The 13995-nt window shown below is 35.2% G+C and overlaps 1 long non-coding RNA gene across 1 annotated transcript; it reads left to right on the plus strand.

Annotated features, from left to right (window-relative positions):
• Positions 1 to 480: 480 nt before the first annotated feature.
• On the plus strand, positions 481 to 13340 carry LOC127983378 (uncharacterized). Its single transcript, XR_008160437.1, has 3 exons — positions 481 to 679; positions 8081 to 8634; positions 12784 to 13340. It is a non-coding gene; the product is annotated as an uncharacterized LOC127983378 (long non-coding RNA).
• The last annotated feature ends 655 nt before the right edge of the window (positions 13341 to 13995 follow it).

Here is a 13995-nt window from a genome sequence, read left to right on the forward strand (position 1 = left end):
TCTAAATAGCTGACTTCCTGTTGGGTGGAGCCTATGACATGCAATACGAAAGTTGTTCGGCACGATGAGATCTATATGTGTACTGAGTTTCATATGAATATGTGCAAGTATGTGTGAGCTATACATCAACATTTCTGACTGTGTTCCAGGGGGCGCCGTAGAGCCCCTGTGCCACGCCCGGGTCCCAGCCTCTGCAGGCTCCTAAAGGCCACAGATTCCAAAGTGTGCGCAAATTTTCAAGAGTTTTTGAGTATGTTAAGGACCCCAAAAGCCCCCACAACTTTGACGAAAAATTTGAATACTAAACCCTAAATAGCCAACTTCCTGTTGGGCGGAGCCTATGATATGCAATACAAAAGTTGTTTGGATTGATGAGATTTATATGTGTACCGAGTTTCATTCGTCTACGAGCAAGAATGTATGATATATGGCCCTCCATATTCCAGGGGGCGCTGTAGAGCCCCTGTGCCACGCCCGTGTATCAGTCTCTGCCCGGCCCTAATGGCCGCAGGTTCCAATCTGTGTGCCAATTTTCAAGACTTTTTAAGCACGTTAAGGGCCCCAAAAGCCCCCGAGACGTTGGAAAAAAATAATAATAATAATAATAATAATAAATATAGCTGCAAGCAGCGATGGCGGGCTCAAGCCACCAATGCCATCGCCACCCCGGTGGCATCAGGTAAACTGTGCGCAGCGGGCACATGCATTCACAATAGCCCTCTGGCAGTGAGGTTTTAAAGGATACGGCAGTTAAAGGGTTAATCCGAATCATCTAGACATTAAAATCACATTTATATATATATATCCCATATATATATATATATATATATATATATATATATATATATATATATATATATATATATATATATATATATATATATATATATATATATATTAATCCCGGATTCTGGAAGATATATTCCTTAAACCATCGGACAAGAGGAGGTGGTGCTGGTCCTTCACGAGTCACTCTAATCTGTTCATAAAGCCTATATATAAAGTCTTAATATATAGTATTTCACAATACTTCATGATATTCTAATTAAATATTTTTTTTGGAATCTTAGATCTCTCAGAACCTGACAAATTGTAATTCTGAGACTCCAGGAAAGTGGCAGTTCTGTAAAATGTTGGCGCTGGAGACTAAATGCTCCCTGATAGTTTCACACCTAATTCAGTTAACACACACACACACACACACACACATTACCCACAGTGAGAGAGGGACAGAGTGACATCAGATATATGATAGTTTTTTAATTTTCTATCATCAATATAGTGTTGTATAGTCATGAAACTATGCATATTTCCTCAGAATGACTGGTCTTCCATGTGTAAATTTTTTTGAAGTGTTTAGAAGCTGCACTTTAAAAAAATTAAAAGACATTTACTGGTTCCTTTTTTACTATTATTTCAAAAAATCACCACGACAAAACCATTCAAGCTATCCAAAATTCATTCGCACCTGTTCTGTAAGATTAATTCTTTAAACAGTGGTAAAAGAGGATGTGGTGGTGAACCTTCAAGAGTCACTCAAAACGTATCTGTCCATAAAGCCTATAAAGAATTATTCTTAATATACAGTTCACAATACTTCAGCTTGTTATTCTAATTAAGTGAGGGTCATTTTATCAGTAAAATACATAAAATTCATATTATTTTTCTCTGAAAGATTTCTATAAATGATTTAAATCATACTTGTTTCTACAATAATTATTTAAAAGTAATCCTATAGCTCCATCTGGTGGCCATTATTGGTACTAAGAATTGCAAGCTTGATTTATAAGTTATGATAGTTTTAATTTTATGCTGGCTCTTGAAAATGATAAAGCTATGAAACTTACTGTGCTTCCTTCAAATGATGACTTCTATTTATATAAACAAAAATTATGAAGAGTAAGAATGAAAAATGTTAAAGATATAGTAAAATAACTATTGCATTTTTTTTGTTACTTTAATAAATCTCTATGGCAACACCATTTAAGCTATCCTAAACCCATTCACAATTTAACATCTCAGTATATTGGCATCATGTTGAAAAAGGAGTATGGAGCAGTATGAGGAGGAGTATGAATTCATTTACAGGCTGATTTTATCATAAATCCACAATAAAATTTCCGAGTTCTGTATCAATCTGTGTGGTTGTTTGTTTATTTTTATCTTTTATTTTTCATAGGAAGATAACTGACCCTTTACTCTCCTTTTTAATAAATGTGCTTATAAACCAAGAACAAGCTATTTATAGCTGTATTTATAAACTGCGTACTACTGACTATTAATATTGGGACAAGGCTTTATAAAGCATGAACTGACTATTTACTTTTTGAGTTTTAAATTATTATTTGCAGCACAAATAAGGTTTTTTAGGATTTTTTAAAATCCCTAAAACTGTCAGAAAAGGATAAGGCCTAAAATTACTATGTTAGTGGCAAAATGTATTTGTTTTTATAACTATAATGCATAAACTATGAAATTATACAAAATGTATAAAAAAGTACAACAGTTATTGTTTTCAAATGTTTTTTATTTATTGGAAAACAATAACAATAATTTTTAGGGGGGATTTACATTTAAAAAAATTAGCCTACTGCAATCATTCTAAACAGCTTGAATAAAACCTGTTAATATTTATTATAGACCACTGTAACTGTGTATAATCTAACAAACAAGTTTATTATGAAAATGGAAGTGTGTACACCAAATAAATTGGACGATAAAGAAAATATAATAGTCAATAGTATAGTAGAGCATGTTTTAGGTTTTTTTTATGCGTTTAGATGCAGAAATGGACAAATCAAATGTAAAATAAAATTGAATTGATTTAATTAAATATAGATTAATTCTTGTTAGAGCAAAATAATAAATAAATAAATAAATACTTACACACATTAAAAAAGCAGCCAAGATGAATGAGCTTTATTTTTTATATAGATTAAAATTGAAGACAGAAGCAGCTGGTATATGCGGTCACTTAATATTAAAATCCGATCCACTTCAGATTTATTTCTCAACAGTTTATGTTCACGTGGCTGTTTTCGTTTATATTAGCCAAGCAATTATGTATTTTGAAATAATCTTGTCCGTGATGTCTTCGTTCTTACGACGAAAGGCAGAATCCTGCAGCTCGAGAGATATATGTTATTCTGCCAGTCGCGCTTTCAAACAGTCTTGCGCACATAAACGGGTCACAAACACCTGCATTTAGCTCGTGTTGTGTTATAATGGGTGTATTGTGTGCATTTGTGGCAATAATTTATTTTAAAAAGCTCTTAAACAAGAATAAATTCGTTTGTTTTGAGCTCTGAGACACTGTGCGCGCTGATCGGAGGCAGTGATTTCAGATAGGCAGCTGCAAATATTTCATTTTCACACAAACAGTTCAAAAACATCTTAATTTAGCTCTTGGTGTGTTCTAATTGGTGTATTGTGTGATATCGCTGCAATACTTTATTTTTAATAGCTATAAAACAAGAATAAACTCGTTTTTTTCTGAGCTCATCATTCCACACGCTGGTGCTCAGAGCGGTGATTCATCTCTCGTGTTTCTCACGTATCACTGACCACACATCAATTATTAATGAGCCCTGACCTGATAATAATCATATATGTTGGTTTAGCTTGTCAGTGTGAATTAAATCCAAGTATTTATTTGTATTTTAACCGATTTAAAAGTGAAACCAAAAGACAGTCTCCTCCCTTTTTTAGTCCGGTAACTGAACCTGTAGGGGCGCTATTTCTCTCAGACAATGGAAGTCTGAGCACACACACTCAAACAGATGGACAGAGTGAGATGAGATGTCTGACAGTTTTTTAATTTTCTTTTAATCATACAGTGTTGTAAAGTCATGAAACTATGCATACTTACTCAGAATAACTTTTTTTCTGTATGAAAAAAGGTTTTGAAGTGTTTGGAATTTAAAAATGAAGGAAAATTAATAATTCCATTTTTACTGTCATTTAAAAAAATCACCACGACAAAACCATCCAAGCTATCCAAAACCCATTCACAATTTAAGTTGTTTAAAATGTTTTGGCATCATGTAGACAAAGTTTGGTGTGTATAGTGTTACTCTCCTCTGAGCAGTATGCATTAATTCACAGCTAAATGTAAAAATAAATCCACATTCAAATCAAAATAGCTGACTTCCTGTTGATCGTAGCTGATGACTGTGAATTAGAAAGTTGTCCGTCTTGATAAGAACAATTTATGTACCAAGTTTGGTGTCTGTAGCTAAAACTAACCCCCCCACTTTTGACAAAAGGTGGCGCTATAGAGTGCCTCATTCACGCCCTTTTAAAAGCTTTTGCCATTGTCTAGCTATCACTAATACTGATATGTGTTTTGAGTTTCATGTAAATCTGAGCTTGTTGTCTGCCTCAAACTCACCATAACAGAACATTCAAGTTTGACACGTTGCCATGGCAACACTATATCAGATATCAATATCCCCACAACAGATTTACATCGGCCGTGTTTTGTCATTATTCTGATGAAGTTTTAAGTAAATCGAGTAAAAATAAGATGCTGAATTCAAAGCATTTGGAAAATGACACACTTCCTGCTGCCAGTTGGTGGCGCTATAACGTTGACTCTTAATAGTCACATATATACAATCAGTATCATACAACGAACAAACCCATGAAGTTTGATCAAATTCAGGAAATGTATGTGGATGTTATTAGACATTTCCTGTTCCTCATTTCTCGCCATAAGTTCCACGCCTCGCCACGGGCAAACCGTTCGAGATATCAAAAATCCCCTCGCAATTTTTCATCCACAATGTCTTGAGATCATGTTCACCGAGTTTCGTGGCGAACGGGTTGAAAACCTCAGAGGAGTATTTCAAATTCCAGAGCATGCTTTTTTTAAACAGCCCTGAATAGCTGACTTCCTGTTGGGCGGAGCCTATGACATAAAGCGCGAAAGTTGTTCAGCTCAATGAGATCTATAAGTGTACTGAGTTTCATATAAATACATGCAAGTGTGTGTGAGCTATGGTTCAAGATTTCTGACTGTGTTCCAGGGGGCGCTGTAGAGCCCCTGTGCCACGCCCGGGTCCCAGCCTCTGCGGCGTCCTGATGGCCGCAGATTCCAATGTGTGTGCCAATTTTCAAGAGTTTTTGAGCATGTTAAGGCCCCCAAAAACCCCCGGAAGGTTTAATAAAAAATAAAAAAAATAATAAATATAGCTGCAAGCAGCGATGTCGGGCTCAAGCCATCAGTGCAACCCCACCCCGGTGGCATCAGGATAACTGTGCCCAGCGGGCATAAGCATTTACAGTAACCCTCTGACAATCAGTTTTAAGGGATGCGGCAGTTAAAGGGTTAATCCGACCAATCTAGACTTTGAAATCACATACACAGAACAATATATATAACTTTAGTAACACTTTATTTTAATATTTATAAAAAATGTATAAGGTGTGCATTGTAGCTGACACCTATATGAACACATTACAATCGCTTTGTGACTGCAAGTCTTTCTTCTCAAATGCTATTGAGCTTCAAATTTGCATTTGAGCCCATGTGAAAAAGTAGCATAATTTACATATGACTTACAGTTTGTTGTAATAAATATCAAACATTCAATTTAATTGTGCATTATAGCTGTCACCTAGATGAACAATTACAGTTGTTTTTATGACTGTAAGTCATTCTCTTCAAATGCTACTGACGTTAGAAAAGTGTATAACAATATCACATGTAACTTTAGAGACCGGCCCTAAATTTGAGACTCTAGAAAGTCCAATGTCAAGACAACTTTATGCCTGTTTTATTTTCTTTAGTTTTCTTTTCTCTGTGCCGGATTGCTGATGTCCTATACCCAGGCATAGATGTCCATCCATCAATTACGAACATTCAGCCGCAAACATGAGGTGTGAGCGGTCGCGAGCGCGGATGGGAGAATGGCGCATGTTTTTTTTTTTGTTTTTTTTTTGAGCAACTGGGATGGTGTCCCCTCTGGGAGTTGGTGCCCTACGAAGACTGCATACTATGTTATACTGCATAATGTTAACAAATTAGACATTATTTTACAGTGTTACCAAATCCTTAAATAATGTATTAGTGTTTTGTAATGATTTTAATGACCTATAAGCATTTGTGAAATAGTTTTGCTTGCATTGCAGCTTTATCTGTCAGTTGAAGAGTTTTACTGTTACATCCATGAGATTAATAAATGTCATGTCACGTCACAGGTTGTCATAGGTCAGTATCAAATGAGTTTGAAATTATTATTTGCAGCACAAATTAGGGTTCTTAGGATGTTTTTAAATCCCTAAAACTGTCAGAAAAGGATAAGGCCTAAGAGATTTCTTAACCTGTAATGTAAGGAAAAAACACCACCATTAGCAACAACAAAAACAATAACAATTTAAAATAAAATTTTTTTTTCCTGATTATTAAAGGGATGATTAGGTCTCTCTCTCTCTCTCTCTGCCAGACAGCCCCTCCCTACAGTCCACACACACTGTCACAGTCACCAACCCCCTCACACTCCCCCTCCCTCTCAGGGTGGCCAGGGTGGCCAGAGTGAGATCATGTCAGTTGAGAAGTCTGACAGTTTTTTAATTTTCTTTTATCCATACAGTGTTGTAAAGTCGTGAAACTATGCATATTTCCTCAGAATGATTTGATCTTTGTATAAAAAAATGCTTTGAAGTGTTTGGAAGCTGCAATTTAAACATACAAGACAATTAATGTTTCCCTTTTTACTGTCATTTCAAAAATTCACCACGACAAAACCGTTCAAGCTAACCAAAATCCGTTCGCAATTTAAGTTCCTCAATGGTTTTTCTTCATGTAGACAAAGTTTGGTGTGTATAGTGTACTTCCCCTGTGAGGAGTATGCATTAATTCACAACTGTAAAATCTCAAAAATACACATTCAAATCAAAATAGCCGACTTCCTGTTGATCATAGCTTATGACTGTGAATTAGAAAGTTGTCCGTCTTGATTAGAACAATTTATGTACCAAGTTTTGTGTCTGTAGCTAAAACTAACCCCCCCACTTTTGACAAAAGGTGGCGCTATAGCGTGCCTCCTTCACGCCCTTTTAAAAGCTTTTGCCATTGTCTAGCTATCAATAATACCGATATGTATTTTGAGTTTCATGTAAGTCTGAGCTTGTTGTCTGCCTCAAACTCACCATAACAGAACATTCAAGTTTGACACGTTGCCATGGCAACGCCATATTAGATATCAATATCCCCACAACAGATTTACACCGGCCGTGTTTTGTCATTATTCTGATGAAGTTTTAAGGAAATCGAGTAAAAATAAGATGCTAAATTCAAAACATTTTGAAAATGACTCACTTCCTGCTGCCAGTTGGTGGCGCTATAACGTTGACTCTTAATAGTCACATATATACGATCGGTATCATACAACGAACAAACCAATGAAGTTTGATCAAATTCAGGAAATGTATGTGGACGTTATTAGACATTTCCTGTTTCTCATTTCTCGCCATAATTTCAACGCCTCACCACGGGCAAACCGTTCGAGATATCAAAAATCCCCTCGCAATTTTTCATCCCCAATGTCTTGAGATCATGTTCACCGAGTTTCGTGACGAACGGGTTGAAAACCTCAGAGGAGTATTTCAAATTCCAGAGCATGCTTTTTTTAAACAGCCCTGAATAGTTGACTTCCTGTTGGGCGGAGCCTAAGACATAAAGTGTGAAAGTTGTTCGGCTTAATGAGATCTATAAGTGTACCGAGTTTCATATAAATACATGCAAGTGTGTGTGAGCTATGGTTCAAGATTTCTGAAGGTGTTCCAGGGGGCGCTGTAGAGTCCCTGTGCCACGCCCGGGTCCCAGCCTCTGCAGCATCCTGATGGCCGCAGATTCCAATGTGTGTGCCAATTTTTAAGAGTTTTTGAGCATGTTAAGGCCCCTAAAAACCCCCGGAAGGTTTAATAAAAAATAAAAAAAATAATAATAAGAAGAATAATCCTTAGAAGAACAATAGGGCTCTTCGCCCCTTCGGGCTTGAGCCCTAATAAGAATATAGCTGCAAGCAGCGATGGCGGGCTCAAGCCACCAATGCCATCGCCACCCCGGTGGCATCAGGTAAACTGTGCCCAGCGGGCACATGCATTCACAATATCCCTCTGGCAGTGAGGTTTTAAAGGATATGGCAGTTAAAGGGTTAATCCGAATCATCAAGACTTTAAAATCACATTCACAGAACAATATATATAACTTTAGTGACACTTTACAATAATATTTCATTTCTAAACATTATGTTAACATGAACAATATTTATATAGCATTCATTCATGTCAGTTAATATTCCAAACTTAAACATTAAAACATTGTTTTATTGTGATTTTTTTCCAAGCACATTTTACCAATTCCAAACCATATCAATCTTAATAACTACCATTATTTTTTATTTAATCATTTATGAGTGCTATACAATAGTCCAGGAAAGCTGGAAGAGAAAAACTCCTTATATTCATGTGTGCAGAATCATTAGGCATGTTTTCTTTTACAGATGAAATGCGCTAAAAAAAGAGTTTTAACTCTGTAAAGCCTGTGAGAAATATCAAACACAAATGCAATACAGAAATTGATAAGTTAAGACTTGACCATTGTACAAAAAATGCTGACTGAGTCATGAGGTAAGAAAAGAAGAAGAAAAAAACAGGTCAAGAAGAACTGACAAAAAGAATTGCAAAATAATTAGAAATTAATGTGAAGATTAATTTTTAGTCAATTCTGCAAGACAGACTTTCAGGAAAGGAGGTGGAATAAAAAAGAGCTCCTAAATCTTAATCCCGGATTCTGGAAGATATATTCTTTAAACCATTGGACAAGAGGAGGTGGTGCTGGTCCTTCACGAGTCACTCTAATCTGTTCATGAAGCCTATATATAAAGTCTTAATATATAGTATTTCACAATACTTCATGGTATTCTAATTAAATCATTTTTTTGAATCTTAGATATCTCAGAACCTGACACAGAGTAATTCTGGAGACTCCAGGAAAGTGGCAGTTCTGTAAAATGTTGGCGCTGGAGACTAAATGCTCCCTGATAGTTTCACACCTAATTCACTTACACACACACACACACACACACACACACACACACACACACACACACACATTACCCACAGTGACAGAGGGACAGAGTTACATCCGATGTTTGATAGTTTTTTAATTTTCTATCATCCATATAGCGTTGTATAGTCATGAAACTATGCATATTTCCTCAGAATGACTTGTCTTCTATGTGTACATTTTTTTGAAGTGTTTAGAAGCTGCACTTTAAAAAAATAAAAAGACATTTACTGGTTACTTTTTTACTGTTATTTCAATAAATCACCACGACAAAACCATTCAAGCTATCCAAAATTCATTCGCACCTGTTCTGTAAGATAAATTCTTTAAACAGTGGTAAAAGAGGATGTGGGGCTGAACCTTCAAGAGTCACTCAAAACTTATCTGTCCATAAAGCCTATAAAGAATTATTTCTTAATATACAGTTCACAATACTTCAGCTTGTTATTCTAATTAAGTGAGGGTCATTTTATCAGTAAATACATAAAATTCATATTATTTTTCTTTGAAAGATTTCTATAAATGATTTAAATCATACTCGTTTCTACAATAATTATTTAAAAGTAATCATATAGCTCCATCTGGTGGCCATTATTGGTACTAAGAATTGCAAGCTTGATTTATAAGTTATGATAGTTTTAATTTTATGCTGGCTCTTGAAAATGATAAAGCTATGAAACTTACTGTGCTTCCTTCAAATGATGACTTCTACATATATAAAAAAATTATGAAGAGTTGAAATGAAAAATTTTAAAGATATCGTAAAATAACTATTGTATTTTTTTATGTTACTTTAATAAATCGCTTTAAACATCTTCAGTATATTAGCATCATGTTGAAAAAGTTTGGTGTGAACTACTTATGTCTTCTCGGAGGAGTATGAATTCATTTTTACATGCTGATTTTATCATAAATCCACAATAAAATTTCTGAGTTCTGTATCAATCTGTGTTGTTGTTTGTTTATTTTTATTTTTTTTATTTTTCATAGGAAGATAACTGAAAAGATTACTCTCCTTTTTAATAAATGTGCTTATAAACCAAGAACAAGCTATTTATAGCTGTATTTATAAACTGCTTACTACTGACTATTAATATTGGGACAAGGCTTTATAAAGCATAAACTGACTATTTACTAATGAGTGCAGTTATTATAAAGTGTTACCAATGCATTTACTAATGTTAACAAATTAGACATTATTTTACAGTGTTATTAAATCCTTTAATGACTTATAAGCATTTGTGAAAGAAGCTTAGTCTTGATCTGTGAACTGAACAGTTTTACTGTTACATCCATGAGATTTTAAAAATGTAGATACATGTCATGTCACAGGATGGAATAGGTCAGTATCAAATGAGTTGAAATTATTATTTGCAGCACAAATAAGTATTTTTAGAATTTTGTTTTTAATTCCTGAAACTGTCAGAAAAGGATAAGGCCTAAGAGATTTCTTAAGCTGTAATGAAAACAGCAATGTTAGCAACAGCAACAAAAAATAACAATTTAAAATACATTTTTTTTCTGGTGATTAAACAGATGATTAAGTCTCTCTCTCTCTCTCTCATTGTGTCTGCCACTCAGCTCATGCCCATCCCCCACTCACACACACACATGCACTCAGTCAGCACACATACATTGCTCAAACAGAGGGACAGAGTGAGTTGAGATGTCTGACAGTTTTTTTTAATTTTCTTTTAATCATACAGTGTTGTAAGGTCATGAAACTATGCATATGTCCTCAGAATGATTTGATCTCTGTATGAAGATGTATTTTTTTTAAGTGTTTGGAAGCTGCAATTTAAAAATACAAGACAATTAATGATTCCCTTTTTACTGTCATTTCAAAAAATCACCACGACAAAACGGTTCAAGCTAACCAAAATCCGTTCGCAATTTAAGTTCCTCAATGTTTTTTCAACATGTAGACAAAGTTTGGTGAGTATAGTGAACATTTCCTCTGAGGAGAATGCATTAAATCAGAGCTCAATTTAAATATTCAAATCAAAATAGCCGACTTCCTGTTGGTCGTAGCTGATGACTGTGAATTAGAAAGTTGTCCGTCTTGATAAGAACAATTTATGTACCAAGTTTGGTGTCTGTAGCTAAAATTAAACCCCCCACTTTTGACAAAAGGTGGCGCTATAGCATGCCTCCTTCACGCCCTTTTAAAAGCTTTTCCCATTGTCTAGCTATCACTAATACTGATATGTGTTTTTAGTTTCATGTAAATCTGAGGTTGGTGTCTGCCTCAAACTCATCATAACAGAACATTCAAGTTTGACACGTTGCCATGGCAACGCCATATCAGATATCAATATCCCCACAACAGATTTACATCGGCCGTGTTTTGTCATTATTCTGATGAAGTTTTAAGTAAATCGAGTAAAAATAAGATGCTGAATTCAAAACATTTTGAAAATGACTCACTTCCTGCTGCCAGTTGGTGGCGCTATAACGTTGACTCTTAATAGTCACATATATACGATCGGTATCATACAACGAACAAACCAATGAAGTTTGATCAAATTCAGGAAATGTATGTGGATGTTATTAGACATTTCCTGTTTCTCATTTCTCGCCATAATTTCCACGCCTCGCTACGGGCAAACCGTTCAAGATATCAAAAATCCCCTCGCAATTTTTCGTCCCCAATGTCTTGAGATCATGTTCACCGAGTTTCGTGGCGAACGGGTTGAAAACCTCAGAGGAGTATTTCAAATTCCAGAGCATGCTTTTTTTAAACAGCCCTGAATAGCTGACTTCCTGTTGGGCGGAGCCTATGACATAAAGTGTGAAAGTTGTTCGGCTCAATGAGATCTATAAGTGTACCGAGTTTCATATAAATACATGCAAGTCTGTGTGAGCTATGGTTCAAGATTTCTGAAGGTGTTCCAGGGGGCGCTGTAGAGTCCCTGTGCCACGCCCGGGTCCCAGCCTCTGCGGCATCCTGATGGCCGCAGATTCCAATGTGTGTGCCAATTTTCAAGAGTTTTTGAGCATGTTAAGGCCCCTAAAAACCCCCGGAAGGTTAAATAAAAAATAAAAAAAATAATAAGAAATATAGCTGCAAGCAGCGATGGCGGGCTCAAGCCACCAATGCCATCGCCACCCCGGTGGCATCAGGTAAACTGTCCCTCTGGCAGTGAGGTTTTAAAGGATATGGCAGTTAAAGGGTTAATCCGAATCATCTAGACTTTAAAATCACATTCCCAGAACAATATATATATATATATATATATATATATATATATATATATATTTATTTAGTAACACTTTACAATAAGATTTCATTGATAAACATTATGTTAACATGAACAATATTTATATAGCATTCATTCATGTCAGTTAATATTCCAAACTTAAACATTAAAACATTGTTTTATTGTGATTTTTTTCCAAGCACATTTTACCAATTCCAAACCATATCAATCTTAATAACTACCATTATTTTTTATTTAATCATTTATGAGTGCTATACAATAGTCCAGGAAAGCTGGAAGAGAAAAACTCCTTATATTCATGTGTGCAGAATTATAAGGCATGTTTTCTTTTACAGATGAAATGCGCTAAAAAAGAGTTTTAACTCAAACTGTTTTAACTCAAAGTCGAAAATTATGAAATACCCATGAGAAATATCAAACCCAAATGCAATACAGAAATTGATAAGTTAAGACTTGACCATTGTACAAAAATGCTGACTGGGTCATGAGGTCAGAAAAGAAGAAGAAAAAAACAGGTCAAGAAGAACTGACAAAAAGAATTGCAAAATAATTAGGAATTAATGTGAAGATTAATTTTTAGTCAATTCTGCAAAACAGACTTTCAGGAAAGGAGGTGGAATAAAAATGAGCTCCTAAATCTTAATCCCGGATTCTGGAAGATATATTCCTCAAACCATCAAACAAGAGGAGGTGGTGCTGGTCCTTCACGAGTCACTCTAATCGGTTCATAAAGCCTATATATAAAGTCTTAATATATAGTATTTCACAATACTTCATGGTATTCTAATTAAATCATTTTTTGGAATCTTAGATCTCTCAGAACCTGACACATTGTAATTCTGGAGACTCCAGGAAAGTGGCAGTTCTGTAAAATGTTGGCGCTGGAGACTAAATGCTGTCTGATAGTTTCACACCTAATTCACTTAATACACACACACACACACAAACACACACACATTACCCACAGTGACAGAGGGACAGAGTGACATCAGATGTATGATAGTTTTTTTAATTTTCTATCATCCATATAGTGTTGTATAGTCATGAAACCATGCATATTTCCTCAGAATGACTTGTCTTCTATGTGTAATTTTTTTTGAAGTGTTTAGAAGCTCCACTTAAAAAAAATAAAAGACATTTACTGGTTAAATTTTTACTGTTATTTCAAAAAATCACCACAACAAAACCATTCAAGCTATCCAAAATTCATCCGCACCTGTTCTGTAAGATTAATTCTTTAAACAGTGGTAAAAGAGGATGTGGTGCTAAACCTTCAAGAGTCACTCAAAACTTATCTGTTCATAAAGCCTATAAAGAATTATTCTTAATATACGGTTCACTATACTTCAGCTTGTTATTCTAATTAAGTGAGGGTCATTTTATCAGTAAAATACATAAAATACATATTATTTTTCTTTAAAAGACTTCTATAAATGATTTAAATCAGTGGTTTTCAACCTGTGGTCCGCGGTGGTATTGCAGGTGGGCCGCCAATTATTTTCTGTTCATTTCCAGTCCATTCTAGGGCTGTGCGATTAAAAGAAAACGTCCTAAAATCACGATTTGAGCGTGCGCATATGCCTAACTCCAGGTTCACATACTGTCTGTGATGCGCCTTTTTTCTGAGCCAATGTTGACGGATCAGAGCGTTCTCACTGCTGTAAAAGGCTAGAAATAAAACGTGCGAAAATAATTCATGTC

Source organism: Carassius gibelio, chromosome B20 (assembly GCF_023724105.1).
Source record: "Carassius gibelio isolate Cgi1373 ecotype wild population from Czech Republic chromosome B20, carGib1.2-hapl.c, whole genome shotgun sequence".
NCBI classification, from domain to species: Eukaryota; Metazoa; Chordata; class Actinopteri; order Cypriniformes; family Cyprinidae; genus Carassius; species Carassius gibelio.